Raw genomic sequence first — 18,751 nt, 5'->3', positions numbered from 1 at the left:
ATGACTCCAATATACAATGTGTTTTTGTCATGACTTTATCTTCTAATCTATACACATCAATTGTTATCTTGATGATAAAAATAATCTATCACTTCATTTATAATTTATGAACATTTCATGAATTAACAATAACCTTTTGGGAATTTCCAAATAGAAGACAAATTTAAAAATACACTGTCATTAAGAGTTGATGACATTTTTTTAAAGTAACTTATTTATCAAAACTTTTCACTTATATCATTAATTAAAAACTAAAACTCCGGAGAGAAATTGACATAACCTTGAAATATATAAAATGTGTTATTTGACTAGCTGCATTCTTTTATCCATTATAATTTATCATAGAAATTAAAATGAATCCAGTAGCTTGAATATGAATGTGATTCATATTAATTAAATTTTTTTTATTGCTATGATACTCCAGTGATTTAGAAAAAAAGTCACCGTAGGGCAGTCAGTTACTTCTTCACTAAGTTCAGACATTCTCAACCAGCATCAGAATAACTCTTATTCTTATAATATTTAGTTACCATTATTTTGGTCAGAATTTTATTAACCACTTAATGAATTCTTGTAAGTATAACTTGTCATTTGGAATTTATAATTTTACCTCAACAAGTCTGTTGTGGGAAAGAACAATATTGGGAACAAAAATTATATCCTAACTTTTTCAAGAGTTAACCCTGATTTTGAGCCATGCAAATACCATCCATAGGGGGATGCTCCTATGGGCACCTCAAGACCAAGCATGAGTCCCATGTTATCAACTAATGATGGAGACTGCGAGATGTGTTGACACACTTCTCTCTTTCATTTACTATACATACTTTCTCTAATTCACCTTGATATTGACCCATCTTCCAAGTATGCAGATGCTGATATTGTTTATTATGTATTTTGTACTGAACTGGAAGAGGCAAATAATGAACCACTGATCTTCGAAGAAGCAGTAAATTAAAAAGAAAAACTTAAATGGCAGCGAGCTATGCAAGAAGAAATGGATGCAAGAAGAAATGGATTCTTTAATCAAGAATAAGACTTGGGAATTAGTGGACAAACCACATAAGCAGAAAATGCTTGGATGTTAGTTGATATACAAGCTCAAACATGATATCCAAAATAAATATTCACGAAGGTATAAAGCAAGACTTGTTGCTAAAGGGTTTAATCAGAAAGAAGGGGTAGACTACAACGAAATTTTTTCACCTGTAATGAGACATACCTCCATAAGAATGCTTTTATCACTGGTTACTGAATATAACATGGAGCTGGACCAACTGGATGTCAAAACAGCATTCTTACACAGAGACTTGCCTGAAACTATCTATATGCATCAACCACCTGGTTTTATAAAAGTAGGAACTGAAAATAAGGTATGTCTTCTTAAGAGATCCTTGTATGGTCTAAAGCAAGCACCTAGGCAACGGTATCTTAAGTTTGATTCTTTTATGTTGTCATGTGGTTTTAAAAGAAGTATGTTGGATCATTGTGTGTACTTTAGACATGAAGTAGGAAGACATTCTATTTATTTGTTGTTGTATGTTGATGATATGCTGGTAGCAAGTATAGATAGATAAGAGGTGAATAAGCTGAAAATTGATTTAAAAAGAGTCTTTGACATGAAAGATCTTGGATCTGGAAAGAAAATACTAGGGATAACAATTGATAGAGATAGAGATGTTGGTACTATGAGACTTTCACAAGAAGCATACTGCCATAAGATGCTTAAAATATTTAGAATGAATGAATCTAAATCAGTTACAACACCTCTTGTATCTCATTTTAAGTTATCCCTTGAGCATGCCCCGCAAACCGATGATGAAAGAGATCAAATGCAAGTTGTACCATATGCTAATGTTGTAGGGAATCTCATGTATCTCATGGTCTGTACCATATCTGATTTAGCTCATTGTTTAAGTGTTGTAAGTAGATATATGGCTGATCCAGAGAGCTATCATTGGCAAGCTGTAGAGTGGATTCTCAGATATATTAAAGGAACTGTGTCATATGGACTGCTATATACTAAACACTTAAGTAATCAAGAAGTTCTCATAAGTTTTGTGGATGCAGATTATGCAACTGATAAATACAAGAGAAGGTCTTTGTCCAGTTTAGTTTTCAAGTTCTTTGGGAATACAGTGAGTTGGAAATCATCCTTACAATCAGTGGTTACTTTATCAACCACAGAAGTTGAATACATGGCTCTAACTGAAGCATTTAAAGAAGTTATCTGGTTGAATGAGTTAGCTGAAGAATTTCATATTTTCTTAAAGGATGATTTTGTGATTTTTTGTGATAGTCAGAGTGCAGTTTTTTGTCAAAGAATTAGACCTACCATGAAAAAACCAAGCATATAGATGTTACGTTCTATTTCATAAGAGATGTTATTGCTGAAGGAAGGATAAGGATTGATAAAATTTTATCCTCTGAAAATATTGCTGATGTCCTGATAAAACCTTTAACTGTATATATTGTTAGAGTTGTTTGAAGGCTCTCAAGGTTGGTTCTTTGGTTATTGGGAAAGGTCCTATATTTTTCTTACTAATGTATTATGTAGCAAGGTGAATCATTGTTGTGCTTTTTGCTAGCCTAATACATTTTTGGCCATTTATTATATTCAGTGGGCTTGTCTAATTTTAGCACATTAATTTGATTTCTAATTGGGCTTGGTATACTCTTTGTAGTTTGCAGGAAAAAAGTGTTGTTATTGTTATTTTAGGCCCATCTTAAAGCTGAATGTGAATGAGCTAGAAGAAGAATATTCCTCCACCAAATTTGTTATTGAAGGTAGCGCGAGATTGATTGGTTGGTTGAGGTATGTCACCTGAATTCGTTTCTCCTTGCAAGGATTTTATCTGCGTAATATGGTCCCAGCTGAAGAGTTTTCCCTGGTGTAATAAAATGCTGGTTGATTAAGCATTCAGGGGAGCATCGAGTAAGAAAGTTTACATGCATCGAGTAAGCGTGCATCGAATAATCGAGTAAGCTTTTAAGCGTGAAGCTTTCAGGTGAACAGTGAGCAACGAGTAAGCGAGTAAGCGAGCGATCGAGCATCGAGTAAGATGTAATCGATGATCGAGTATGACTTTACAAACGCTGAAGTACTGGCTATTTAAGTATTTTCTTTTTGTTATTGTTATAATGCACCTGGTATTTTTTACTTCCAAAAGGAATTCCTCTGTAATCCTATTTTTTGATTATTAGTAAAGAAGATTGAGAGACCTTTCACAGTGGATGTAAATCCCACTCTGAGATTGAACCATTATAATTTCTGTGTTGATTGTTCTTTCTTCTCTTCCTATTTTATTTTTGGTTCGAGTACTTTCACTGCATCATCATTGAGCTGAAACGTTAGTTAGTATAGCTCAAGTCAACATTGTCTCTTAAGATTTAGAATATTTAGAAGTTATTGATGAGAAAAGCATTGGGATTATAAGAAAATAGGGAAAATTTTCATAGGGAAAATTGTTCATTGAATTTAAATATAGAGCTTGTGAAAATTACATCACTAATCAGCTGAATATGCAGGAATACAGATGAAATCAAGGAAGAAAAAGATGTGCGTTGGAATCATCATATGGTAGAACAATCACATGCGGTGAAGGAACATCAAATGCATATGAGGGGTCATCTGAAAATTACAACACCCAACGTGAAAAAATTGCTTGACACGCCCTTCTACAGTCTAGAGCGGCAAAATGGACCCTGCGTCCAGCCTTATAAATAATGTCATTGAAATAGAGAAAAAAATTCGGTCACACTGAGAGAATTCTTAGATCCCAATTCAATGAAGAACATTCCATCCATTTCTGAGGAGATCTTTGTCGAAAACCACCAGTCACCATCACTACTAGAGAGGAGCTTGAGAGAGCTTTCATCTCCAACCGTGCACCGATTCAACTCACTGTGCAACAATATCACCACTTTAGCTCGACAAGAAGCAAGAGATTTATCGGCGACTAATCCTTACTCCATCCACCTTCTTTCTCTTATTATTTAGTTTTTCCATCTCTGTACTTTTCTTATATACGGTAAAAACTATTTCTACGCTTCATACAAATCATGATTTCTATCTTCATCTTCTTCTCCATTTCTATTTAACTCCAAACCATGAGTAACTAAACTTTTAGAGGGTTGAGGTGAGTTTAGCATTTTTCTAGTGAAACTAGCGGTAAGTGGTGTTCATTTGGCTCGGTGTGTGTTTAACTCCAACTCTAAGTTCCATTTAGCTAATCGAACTAAGGGATAATAATTAACTACTTGAGGGAGCAAGTAATTGTGGATCTCACTAAGCCAAATAGGTAGTCTATTTAGAAATAAATACAACCTTACTTTAAAAAGTAACCTATAGCATGTATCATAGCGAAATGATATATGTAGCTTACTCATCAAGAGGTAGAGTTTATTTTGAGGTTACAACACGAACATGAGTTTGCCATTAGGATTCAACGGATTGATGATACTCATCTCAACCCCTTTTTTTCTCCATATTTTCTTTGTTCACGTTTTACTCCATGGCTCACAATGCACACACCATTTCCATCACATCTCACCAAAAGGTCATAGTTCTTGTTTCTTTTATTTTTTTTATGCATGACAACACACATCTTTCCAATTATTGATAGAATCTTATATGAATATGAGTATAGAATCATAGCGTAATAAGTTAATTTCTTTCGAATAATCTCTATGTTCGACCTCGGTCCTCACCGGGACTACCTTCTATTAAGTTTATACTTGAACTTTTTAGAAGAAAACTTGTGTAATTTTCAAGATTAATTGAGCACGATAGAGCGAACATTACATAGAGCATCTTTAAGTTTATCATTTATAGATGTCTATCTTTTATGATGTGAAGGTTGTCGAGGCCTTCAATCAAATAATATTTATATAGAATATCAATCTAAAGCTAAATATTTTTAGTACTTACTAGTTTATAGAGTCCAACCACAAAAATCCAAACTTAATTTCTTCAAGTTAAATTTGAATATTTATAGTAGGGGTTCGATAGATAAATAAATTAAAATAAAATACATGAAAACAATGATAATTAATTGCCTAATTGATTATTTTGGAAAAGCTAGTCAAACTCCCTCTCAAAAGAACCAACTCTTTATATGACGAATTAATTCCTACATAAACTAAATAGTGGTGGTGCGAAGCATTCAATATTACTAAGTTGATTGCATTAAACTAATTAGGAATATATTGATTAGATCGATAAATTAAATTGGCTTAGTGCTATCAAACTCAATTGCAAGTGACAAAGTAAGAGAGCATTGATAGCACCTAAAACCAATCTTACTCAGTTTAACACAAGTTTGTTGGCAATTTAATGTGTTAAATATATGTTTTTATAGGAATCGAGTACTAGAAAGATAGATTTGAGTGTTTGAATGAAATTGAGCTAAAACAAATTATTTAGAGCCAAGTTGGGTCTTCATGGAGATGAAGTTACGAAAATACCCCTGAAGACCTAGCGTTGTGACGTTGTACGGCCTTAGGAGATGGTGCAAAAGCCAGTAGCACCACCAGGCGACAGCACCGACACTAGACAGTTAAGGAAAGAAAATTGTGTGACAAATTTGGGCATCAAACTGAGGTGCCAATAACAATGTCGTAGCTTTGTGCCAAGTATAAAAAGAAAGTAAACATGGAAAAGAGACAATGGCGCAGCGCTGTGCCTGGTGGTGCTCGTTGGGGTTTACGTCCTAAATCTCATGGTTTGTAATGTATAAACAAAATTCATGTATTTAATAAAATAAGGAGTTATTTTTTTTGACATTTAGACTTGTGTCACTCAATCCAATAAACTAAGATCCAAGATTATTTAATGTAACTTGGACCGTATGCGGTTGATATATAGGTGGATCATGTTCAAGTAATAACCTAAAAGGTCTATAGTATATGAATAAGGTTGGGTACCTTATCCTAGTAACACTACGGATGCGACCCACTTTGTAAGTATTACAAATGTTGTAAGTATTACAAACGATTTGATCTAATTCGTTCATGTATAGACATGCGAGTGAGAGTATCCTATACAAAGAGCTTGTATAAGACCAGACCATGAAATAACTAATCTCTCTTTGTAACACCATTGACTGAAAGGATGACTATATGTAACCCGATCTCAATCCTGAGTGAATTGTGGACTTCTACCTGTAAGGGCTTATTTTTTTTATTTGTATGGATAAGAATGGCCTGAGTCGCTGAGTCAATAACTTATTATTTTGAGGACATGACCGAGTGGAAAGTTGAGATAATAACTACACAAGATGAAATTCACTCCTCCCGACTTTAGGGTAAGAAGATAAGTGAACAATGGGACCCTTCTATCTCATTAGCCCAAGAGGGAATTTGTTTATAGTTGGACTATAAATATGTTGTTCATTAGAGATTCAGTGGGACTTAAGAAGCAAAAAGTAATTACAGAGATAAAACGGTAATTTGTCCCATCTATAATTATGAACGATTGTAAAGGATTGACTTACTAGTAATGGTTATATCTATGGACACAGAAATATTTTATGGTGCGAAGAGTGCAACTATAGGTCTTTAATAGAGTGACCCATAGTTAATGAATATTGATTAATTTAATTAAAGAGTTTAGTTAATTAATCTCAAATTATTGGAGCTTCTAATTTGTAGGTCTATTAGGTCCCCTTACTAGCTCACTAAGGGTAAAACAAGGATTAATTAGTTTTAGAAGAATTTGAATTGTTCAACTTATAAGGGAATATATGTTAATTGTATATGATATGATCAATATAATATACATAGATATATTATATTATAAAGTTAATTTTGAATAAGATTTACAATTAAACATGAGAGAGTAATATATTTGATTGAGATTCAATTATTAAATAATACGAATGAGATTCATATTGAAACTATAGATTAAATTTAAATGAATAAGATTTATATTAAAACTATATGTTAAATTTAATATGAATGAGATTCATATTGAAACTATAGGTTAAATTTAAATGAATAAGATTTATATTAAAACTATATGTTAAATTTAATATGAATGAGATTCATATTGAAACTATAGGTCAAATTTAATGTGAATGGGATACACATTAAAACTATAGGATATGAGAGAAAAATACATTTGAATATATTACACTTGTAATATTAATTAAATATACGATATTTAACAGATTAAAATTAATTAATTAGATTAATTAATAATCATTTAATTAAATTTTATTTAATTTAATAAATTAAATAATAAATCCCCTATTGTTATAGGGGAGTTGGAGGGAATGGGTTGAGGGGAGTTAACTCCCGCCACTCATTATGTAGAGATCAACTTTTGCATTTTTATTGGGAGTTGGTAGAATTCTCAGTCACAGAATCACTCTCTCAATTCTCCCTCAATCTCCCATCTCTTTCAAATCACAGAGAAAAAGTTTCTCTAAAAAAATTCTTCCCATAGTATTCCAAAAGAGGTTCCCACAAACCAAGTCCTTGTTGGAGAATAGTGGAGAAGACTTAGCGGCAGTGACTAAGTTCTTGATTAAATAGGTCGCGAACGTAGTGCAGAATTGGAAAAAATCAAAGACTTGTTTTCAAAGATATTTTCTTTTTCGTTTAAGTTATTCATAATAAAAGCATGCTTAATTTAGATGTTTAGTCTTCTCTATATTTTTCGGTATTTTTCAAAACAAATTAAAAGCATGGACGATCAATTGCTTCCGTATGGGATTCGATTCCTTCAGTGCTACTATCTTTTGGAATTCGGCACAATGCTCTTGATTGTTTATAAATACACCCCTTTCTCATTAGCTCAATACATCACCACCACTCGGACTCTTGTTGACTTCCACACTATTTTCCTTTCCTTCTCTACATTCAAAGTACTTTATAATGTATCTTAGCATTCAAAACATGTATGCATTGAAGATCTCGATATTTAGCGGCTAAGAGGTATTTTCTAGCTTAAGGTAAGGAGAAACCCAATGTGGTAAGTGAAGACTTGTTATTTCAGAATATTGTCATCCTATGAATGCTTGTGATCCTTGAACATGCTTTAACTTTTATGTTATGATTAATGTTTGAATTGATCACCCTTGCATACTTTCATTCCCTTGTTATAGATTCATAATTGATATTTGATATATAATCTTTGCATGAATTATCAAGTAGCACAAATTAAAGTATGCTTGTGTATAAATGTTTGGTTGCTCGTGGTGACCCTTTTACGACATTGCATGATTTTTTAAGTTCAAAAATAAAATCGGTCAGAGTACTTAAGCAATACTTAGTAACTAATCATCTTAGCTTATCCCTAGAACTTAATACGGTTGATTGACTGTTTAATATGCATTACAGCTAAACATGTTGATTGATTAGATTCTTTGGACTTCCTTTTAGCATTACTAAAAGTGTTGGCTAAGCAATTACATGATTTCGATGATTATTTTTAGTGTCCAATGAACGACTAATTACGTGGCTAGATCCAAATACCTAAGCTAGATCTTTTCTCATTTGACGACTCTCATTTACTTTTCCTATCTTTCACTTTCATGCTATTTATTGTTCTTGTCATTTACTTTTCTCCTACAAACAAATTATCACAAAACCTCCCTTTAGTTACCTAAGAAACTTTAACCTTGATTACAAGAAGACATGTTATAGTTCCCCAAGGATCGACTCAGTCTTGCTATTAATATTACCAAATAGTAGAGATTATAGATACAATTTTATAAATTTATTTGGTTGGTTGAAGCCTTTAACAAATTCGCTGCTACCAAGCATCGCGATGCTAGTAGTGTTGACTATCAGCATGTCGTAGTGTTGAGCGACGTTGTGCACTTCTTCATATTCACAGTGTCATAAGACTACAAAACAACTTTGTGATGCTTGGTTGATGTTTTCAAGCATCATGGAGTGTTGATCTTGAGTGTTGCAATGCTCTAGGAAAAGGTATTTTGGTCTTTTTGCTTATTTCAAGCCTCGGTTGTTGAATAATCTTCTAAATGTTTTGGTTTGACCTCGATTTACCCTAAACACTTTGTAATACTCCGTGTGCTCAATTCCCTGCAAATAAATCATTTAAGCTCATAAAATATCTTAAGATAACAAGATCATTGGGTCTAATATAGCTCTTGTATGGAACTACCATCTTATCTACCATTTTTTCTATTGTTAATGGACAATTTTCGTGCATATATCGATAAGACAATTGATATCTTAGTGATGTTTTCTTTAAGGAATCAAATTTCCAACAAAAGCATTTGATCGCTTTTATTTTTATTTTGGAAATATGAAAAATACATAAAAATAAGAAATAAAACAGATATCATCATGTTGTGACTTATTTAAGGTTAACCATGAATTAAGATTAGAAGAGAAAATTACCTTTATAGTTTCCTCTTCTCTTCACTAAAACTTCTCATAGAATTTATTGATTTTCTCCTTCGTTGAGAATGCCTCCAAGAAGTTTTCCTTGGCTATGACTCTTGGCAAGAGTTCCTTTGTGAGAGTGCTTTTGAAAGAGAAGGAAGAAGCCAATTACATAGAACTTATTCTTTTGTGTATTAAGAGTAGAGAGTAGAGAGAACTTCTAAAAGACTTATTCTTTTTAGAATAACTCCCTTATGAGATTTTACGTATGAGATTCTCCAACTCCCCACTTCCCTACTTCCCTTTCATTAAGGGGAAGTTAATTAATTAATTAATAATTAATTTAATTAAATATCTTATATTTATTTAATTAAAGATTTGAATCATATTCAAATGTATATTTCCCTTTTAACCTATAGTTTTAATATAAATCTCATTCATATTAATATATAACATATAATTTTAATAAGAATTTTATTCATATTAATTTAATATTTGAATAACATTCAAATGTATTAATTCTCCGATATTATAGAATTTAAATTTGAATCATATTCATAATTAAATATGTAATAATGCATCTAGATACATAATATTTTTTATTAAATATATCTAATACAATAAATATATTATTCCCTAATTAATTTGAACATTTCAAATTATTCTTTCAATACCTTGGTCCTCGTTGATCGATTGTGAGCTAGTACGGAGACCTTATGAACCTACAGATTATAAGCTCCAATGATCCTGGATTAATTAATTAAACTCTTTAATTGATTAATCAACATTCATTAATTATGAGACAAACTACTGTAAACTAATAGTTGCACTCTTATGCACTGTAGGATAAGTTGCATCCATGGATATAGTCATTACACATTAATCAATCTTTGTAATTGGGTGAAATGTCCATTTTACCACTGTAATTACCTCTATATCCTTAAGTACTATTGATCATCTAATGGACAATTTATTTATAGTCCAACCATAAACCAAATCTTTCTCAGGCCAATGAGAGAGTGGGGCCTATTATTCAAGTCCCAAAGTCAGCACTAAAGGGAATTACTCATCTACTTACCCTATACGGAAAGGATCGAATTTCATCCTGTAAAATTATGTTCTTAGCTCCCTATTTGGTCAAGTTTCAAAAATGGTAGGCATATTCAGTCGGCTGCTCGGGCCATTGTCACCATCTAAATTAAAAGACGAGCCCTCATAGACAGGAGTTCATAATTCATTCAGGATTATGATTGAGTTACATATGATTATCCTATGAAATATTAATCTCTTCAATTAATGGAGTTATGAAGAGAGATTAATTATTTCGCAGTCTAGTCTTATACAAACTCTTTGTATAGGATACTCCCACCCATATGTCTTCACATGAATGATTTAGGTTACATCGTTTATAACAATTACAAAATGGATCTATCTATATTGTCACAAGAATAAGACATCCAACCTTATCCATCTACTATAGATCCTTTACATTATTACTTTAACAAAATTTAGTATATGTCAACTACATACCATCAAACCTCATATAAATAACCTTGGATTTTGCCTTATTGGATAGAGTTATGCAAATTTAAGACATAAAATAAAATAACAAATTATTTTATTAATAATCAACAAATTATTTATTTATTTACAAATACGAGTTTAGGACATAGAACCCAATATTTTTTTTAATTATTGTTAGACTATGAATGACTATTTTTATGACTATCACTGGGAGAGAACATTTTTGCATGTTCTTACTGATAGACCATTACTACTCTATCAATGATAGATATCTATTGGTGATACATATATATCGTTTATATATACACACACATACACACATATAGTATATTAGTGATACATTGTTAGTGGTAATACATTGTCGTTTGTTATCATTTGTTTCTTATTAATATTAAGTTGTCTCTGATTTACTCCAAGTTAACTATCACATATTGGAAATGAAAGTTAAAAATCATCCATGTACAATTTTTTTTTCTTATTGATAAAGGTATACAAGTAATAGATCTAATAGAAAAGGTTGTGAATCACTTAACAATGTCTCCTTGGACCTTAATAAGGTTAGTATTGTTGATGATGAAACCAAGCTTGATTCTATGTCGTTTACCTTTTATAATTATTAGTCCAACATGGTTGCTCATTGTAACGGTCATGCTTGTCCAGGGCCTGTTGCCCATGGCCGCATGCCCAATCCAACCCCCTTCTAGCTTACTTTCATATCCTGTATTGTATTAGTTTAGTTATCTTGCTTTCTTTACATTTTCATTGTAAGTGACCACTCGCCCTTTTGCATATGCAAGGGCGCCAGTTGGCTTTTTGTTCAGAATGCACTATATGGGGATAAGACTAACCATCACTTCCTCATACCCGGAGTAGTACTCTATAAAGCCGTTGTTGTTGCTTATTGCTTTCTAGTCTACTACAATCTTTCTTTCTTTATTCACACTCACAAATCTTCTTACGAAAACCTTTTCTCTAAACTCGTTTTCTAAAACCATTTTCCCTAAAACGGGGGTGGAGGTTGCAAGAGGCACTCGGTGTGCCATCGGCAGTCCGTATTCGAGTTGGCTAGCTTGTTCGTGAGCGGGAACAAGTGCCGCACAATCGCTAAGAGAAGCTTCCGAAAGAGCGATTGTGACACTCATGATCTCACTCACAAGAATGCTTGTGCCAATTTGCTTTTGGGTGTGTTGAGTACCTATCCAAAATTAGGTATACGGAGAGTGTTCCTTTTTGAAGAATTCAATTATGAAGTTGTTGGGACTAATGTCATTGTTATGGCCTAAGGTTTTGAGGCACCCTAAACACTTTTGACTCCTTGAAAAGGCTTGGTTATAGAAGTCTTAAAGACAATTGCAAATTCCATATCAACAAACTTTCATATCATTTTTCTCGCTTACTTGCGGTGGAGTGTTCAAATAATCCGACAATCTGAACAACTCGGACTACCCAATCCAAAATGTAAGGATTGGGTTAGGTTCTTTTGCTCCTTGGTTGGGTTGGGTTGAATTTTTCTATTTTTATTGGGTTGGGTTGGATTATGGATTGGCTAAAAAAATTTGAGTTGACCCAACCTAACCGAAATATATATATATATATATTCTTTTTTGTTTAAAGTTTGATGTATTGATTAATTTGTGAATTTTTAATATTTTTCTTTTAAAATTGTTATGATATATATCTTTGTTTAAAGTTTATAATAAATATCATAGATATTTGGTATTTAGCACTTTAATTTATGAGATCTTAGTAATTAGTCATGTGTTGTATATAAATTTACATATTTTTCATTAAAAAAAAATAAAAAAGTTAGAATCTGACAATCCAACCCAACCCAACCCGAATTTTAAGGATTTGGTTGGAAACTTTATTTGGGTCATTTGGATTACCAATCAAACCAACTTGAATTTTCGGGTTGATCTAAAAAACACCATCAACCCAACCAAACTAAACCCATGTACATCCCTAACATGCAGCAAAATTTATACGTATTAACTTTTTTTATCTTTCGATTTTGAGTTTAAGTTTCCATTTGTCCCTAAGTTTCAAAATGTTTCATTTTTAGTCATTAAGTTTTGAAATTCATTTCAAAATTGATACGTATTAATTTTTTATCTTTCGATTTTGAGTTTAAGTTTCCATTTATCCTTAAGTTTCAAAATGTTTCATTTTTAGTCATTAAGTTTTGAGATTCATTTCAAAATTGATACGTATTAATTTTTTTTATCTTTCGATTTTGAGTTTAAGTTTCCATTTCTCCTTAAATTTCAAAATGTTTCATTTTTTATCATTAAGTTATAAGATTGATTTTAATTTAGTGATTCATCTATATTATTCATACATAAATACATTTAAAATAGGTTACTAATTGATATTATCCAAACATGCATACTTTCAAAATGGACTATATATTATAATTATTTTCTTAATACAATTTGATTGTTATTTAGAAACATTAAAATCCAAGATATCTTTTCTTTCTTTCTTTCTTCTTTTTTCCATTTTTGTTTGATGTATCAAATTTCCAAATTCCATCAATCTTTTAATCCCAAATAATTCCCCATTAATGGTAGTATCATTATTGCAAGATAGATCCAAAGAAGATGGCAAGTCTCTATTTTCAATGTTTAGTGCCGTGTGTCAAATACTTTTCCCCTTAAAGAGTAAAATACTTCCTCTAATTTTGTTGACAAAATTTTGAAATTATAAAAATTGATTACATAAAAAAAATTATACATTAAAATTCATACTATTTCTAACATGCAAAAATACATAATTCAAAGATCAACGAAATTGCATCTAGTATGTTAATTAAAGTTAAAAGCATATCACTTCATATTTCTAAAATTATAAAGTCTATTTAAAACTTTGAAAAGATTAAAGGAAAATTTAAAAATTCATATAGAGTTGTCTACCACTAAAAAGTATAGTAATTATTTTAAATGATAAAACTGCTCGAAATATTTTGAAGTATAACAAAATATCATAATGATAGAGATTGATAGACATCTATTAATATCAATGGTAGTGATAGATACTAATACTACATTGATTGATGTCTATTGGTGTCTATCGCTAATAGACTGTGAAATCTTGATATATTTATAAATAAGTTGGCTCAAAATAGAAATCCTTAAAAAGTATAAATCTAGGATATGGATATATCTTTGGAATTAACACAGTTCAAAAGAAAAAAAAAATAATTGAAGAAACTTATTTAATTATTTTCTTCATATATTTTTTGTCATGGTTGGAATTACTTTTTAAGTGTTGATTCCGGGTCATGAACAAGGGCCACACTCTCTCATTGGCCCGAGAGGGACTCAGTTTGTTAATCGGATCACAAACCAATTGTTCATTAGAGGATTAGTGGGACTTAAGGAATAAGAGGTAATCTCAGGGGTAAAATAGACATTTGACACAGCTGTTATTACGAACAACTTGTGAATGGTTAACTTATTAATCATGATTATATCGAGTGGATACAATATATCTACAGTGAGGGGAATGCAACTATAGATTTTAGTGGAGTGACCCATTAGTTAAAAATTGGGTTTATTCGGTGTAAAGAGTTTAGCCAATTAATCTCGGATCATTGAAGCCCATGATTCGTAGATCCACAAGGTCCCCTACTAGCTCGTAGATGGATTAGCTTTAGAATAGCGTGATAAGTTAATTTGAAATGTTCAAATTAGAATTGGAGGAATTAGTAATTATATGCGATATAATTACGTGTTTAATTTTGGAATTAAACGAAATTGGAGAATCAATTAATATTGAAATATGATTTAAATACTAAATTCATGAAGGTAGATTTTGTGTAAAATTAATTTAATATTTGATATTAAATTAATTAGAATTAATTAAATTGTTTAATTAATTATTATTTTTATTAGAAAATAATTTATGAAATTAATTTTGTAAAATTAATAATGTTTTCAATTTTGAAAATCAAATTGATTTTGGAAATCAATTTGTTTGAAAAAGATTGGAAAATTGAAAAATTGGAAATGTCCACTTTCTTCATCAAGTAGTTCACTCATAAACCCACTTGACTCTTGCTTCAGTTCTCCAAGCATGAGCTGCACCTCATGCAAACTTCTCGATTGTATGATAGTCCTATAATAAATAGAGAAGATTGAGCTAAGAATCAAGCATGCATCAGTTGAATTTTTATAGAAAAATTTTAGTTGAAGAAGGTGTTCTTCAAGTGGGTGCACCTATGTGTTCTTCTCCAAATTCCCTTTATTCAAGCTTATTTTAAGTCCTACAACTCAATCTAAAGCTTCAAGAGAATAGTAAGGAAGATCTTGAGGTTGTTCGCAACGAGATTTGGAGAAGATTTGCAGCTGAGAATCGTGATTTAAGGTGTTCTTTAAAGGTATGTCATGAAATCCACTTTGTATTTTATGAGCATGCTTAGATTTAAAGCCAAAATTAATGAATTAGAATGTTTATTGATCCTTGTTGCTTCCGTTGCATATTGATATACTCTAACAATTGGTATCAGAGCTCATTTAAGCATTCAATTTAGTTTAATTTTGGCTTTGTGGGTGTTTTTTCATGAGATATATGAAAATGGTGCACTTATATGGTTTTTTGAGTTTTGGCATTTAAATTTTCTTTGATTCCTAAGTTAAATTTATAATTGGCTTTTGTTTAATGAGTTTATATGTGTGCTCAAGAGTCTTTAATTTATTTGGAGTCATTAGAGTTGAAATTAAGATGTAATTAAAGAAAGAAGTGAAGAAGGTCGAGCTGTAGATTTCCAGATCGTAAGCTTTTGCCTAGGCAGCGTCGCAATGCTGCCCTCGAGTGTCGCAACGCTGCCCTCGAGTGTCGCAACGCTGCCCTCGAGTGTCGCAATGTTACTCATAGTTCAGTAAGGATCAAGTATCATCGAGGAGCGAGGATCGAGTTTTTCAACCACTAGCCATCGAGTAGCCAGTTTCAATGGTCCAGAAGCGAGTTTGACCGGTTTGACTGAGCGAGGATTGTCCGGATCATTTCAAACTGAATCTGGTTCACCTTCAAAAGTGTTTTGATTGCTCCGATTTAAGCAGTTGACATCTGGTTCAAGCTGTTTGGGTTCAGTTTGGAGTAGTTTGAGCGATCCGGAAGTGGTTTAGAGTTGTTTCTTTCTGTTTTTGTAATAATTTGGTTTTGTTTGCTTAAAATGCCAAAACTAGAACCATATCAGTATGTGTTTAATTATTTATACATGTGATGTATGTTATAACTAAATAAATCTTGTATATGCATACAGTATGCCATGCAGATTTAAAACCCCCCATAGGAAGCATGTTACATGCATTAAAAATATATTATAAAATGTTCTAATATATAATATGCATGTTTAGAGTTTCTTTTATTTAATATAATTCTTTTATTTAATATAATATATAGTATGCATGTTACATGTTGTGGATGTTTAGCATGTCCAAAATTTTGTAAGCCGTTATAAAATTGAATTAGACATTTAAAATCTATAACAAAGAACATTTGCATACTCACATAAGTTAACCACTCATTTCAATAGTTAAAATAGGTCGTTAAACTTATAAAACTCAGGTTACAAACTCAACCGATATATAACCCTGTCAAAGGCTGGAGGTATTTAAGTTGACGGTCTACAGAACACCTCCTACCTGGGGACTATGGCCGAATAATTGAGTGCTGATAATCGATTTTATGAGCAATACATGAGCGATGTGAGGTTTTAAAACTGGTTTATCACCTAGACATAGCAAGTGAAAATCTAATTATAAGTGTTATACTTGGATAAATACCTAGACTTAGGTTGTTTAATTAGCCGAAACAAACCTAAGAAACAAATACCCTGTTTAATCGTTAGAACACTTCAGTGGGAGTTTAACAATATATATGATATGCTATTAGAGCACTTCAGTGAAAATCAAATAACGTATATGATATGTTGGAACGCTTCAGTGGGAGATTAATAAACATATATGATATGATTATTTTTAGCTTTCATGTCCTTAAGAGTTCACGATCGAAATTCATGTTTCACTTCGTGTCAATTATACCTCGACTGCTCCATTCAGAAAGTATTTACATGAATTGAGATTTTGGTGAATGAAGGAAGTTGTTCACTTTAAAATCAATTGTGATATTTTGATTTTAAAATTTTCACGTTCTCAAGATGTTCACACTAAAAAGTTCATGCGGCACTTTGTATCAATTATACCTCGACTGCTCCATTCGGAAAGTATTTGCGTGAATTCATCATGGTGAATGAGGGGAAGCTGTTCAATGGAAAATCAAATATACGACATATTGATTTCAATTCTCACGTCCCTACATAATTTCCACCGTGAGATCCGTGAAACACTTCGTGTCGATTATACCTCAACTGCTCCATTTGGAAAGTGTTTGTCACGCGGTCAAGACCAAAGTGAATAGGAGAAGTAGTTCATAGTAAGTGGGTGAAGAACATGTGTCAATATATCCTACGGTCTCTTCTGTTGATTTGAACGTGAGATTCCTATGTTTTACCTGCTTGTCGTCTTTAAGTCGGCCTCGCTAGTCATTTAACGACAAGTATCCCCTTGGAGGGTTTTAACATAGGATTCGGAACAACTCAAACTCAAAAAATGGATAGGATTTCTAACGTCAGTTTCAACTTTGACTTTCCAACTTCTGGAGCAACGTTGGGATTGAACTTCTGTGGTCTAAAAAAAGAGAGTTACACTTACAAAATTACTAAAGAGTTAGTAGTTTCTGACAAAAAACGGTAGCTAAATGACTATCGGAATATGAGTTATTCTGGAGATAATATTTAGTCAAGAATGTCTTGCTGAAGTATCGTTGCAAAAATAATCTTGGGTATATTATTACTTTGCTAAAACTTGATTGGGTTTGAAAGCAATTTACTTATAAAATTTGTTTATATTTTCAAAATGACAAGTGCACTAGTACAATTGTTGACATCAGATAAATTGTCTGGAGATAATTATGCAACTTGGAAATCAAATATGAATACTATACTAGTGATAGACATTTTACGGTTTGTCTTAACAGAGGATTGTCCTCCCATTCCAAGCCCTAACGCAAACCGAACTGTTCGGGATGCATACGATAGATGGATCAGGGAATATGACAAAGCCCGTGCCTATACCCTCACTAGCATATTTGATGTCTTGGCAAAGAAATATGAAATTATAGTTATTGTCAAAGAGATTATGGAATCTCTAAGAGGGATGTTTGGACAACCGTCCTTCTCCCTAAGGCATGATGCTATTAAGTACGTTTACAATTGCCGCATGAAAGAGGGGACCGCTGTTCGTGAACATGTCCTCGACATGATGGTCCACTTTAATGTGGTGGAAGTAAATGGGGTTGTCGTTGACAAGAGAAGTTTTATTCTAGAATCTCTTTCGAAGAGTATGATGCAGTTCTGGACGAACACGCTTATGAATAAAATTGATTACAGTTTGACTACTCTTTTGAATGAGCTACAGACTTACCCGATAATGATGAGAGCTAAAGGTTTGGAACCGGAAGTACACGTTACTACCGCTGAGAAGAAAAGAACGTCCTCCAAAAGCCTGATGTTGCTTCTTCTTCCGTTAAGTATTGTTTTGGGTCTTGAATAGGGGACCCCACCCTCTCATTGGCCCGAGAGGGACTCGGTTTGTTGACCAAATTAAAAACCAATTGTTCATTAAAGGATCAGTGGGACTTAAGGAACAAAGGTAATCTCGAGGGTAAAACAGATATTTGACCCAAACATTAAGGGTTAACTTACAAATCATGGTTATATTGAGTGTAATATATTTACAGTGAGGGAAGTGCAACTATAGACTGTAGTGGAGTGACCCATTAGTTAATAAATGGGGGTTAATTCGGTGTA

The 18,751-nt window shown here is 32.3% G+C and overlaps 1 long non-coding RNA gene and 1 pseudogene across 1 annotated transcript; one reads left to right on the top strand and one right to left on the bottom strand.

Annotated features, from left to right (window-relative positions):
- The first annotated feature begins 1,262 nt into the window (after positions 1-1,262).
- LOC120076277 (secreted RxLR effector protein 161 pseudogene) lies at positions 1,263-2,357 on the top strand (annotated as a pseudogene).
- Positions 2,358-8,643: 6,286 nt separating this feature from the next.
- LOC150036859 (uncharacterized) lies at positions 8,644-9,512 on the bottom strand. Its single transcript, XR_016529322.1, has 2 exons — positions 9,373-9,512; positions 8,644-9,051 (listed from the first exon to the last, which is right to left on the bottom strand). It is a non-coding gene; the product is annotated as an uncharacterized LOC150036859 (long non-coding RNA).
- Positions 9,513-18,751: the final 9,239 nt, after the last annotated feature.

This window comes from Benincasa hispida, chromosome 4 (assembly GCF_027475165.1).
Source record: "Benincasa hispida cultivar pf3 chromosome 4, pf3_genome.v1.1, whole genome shotgun sequence".
In the NCBI taxonomy this organism is placed as follows: Eukaryota; Viridiplantae; Streptophyta; class Magnoliopsida; order Cucurbitales; family Cucurbitaceae; genus Benincasa; species Benincasa hispida.
This window is presented reverse-complemented; position numbering and strand designations above follow the sequence as displayed.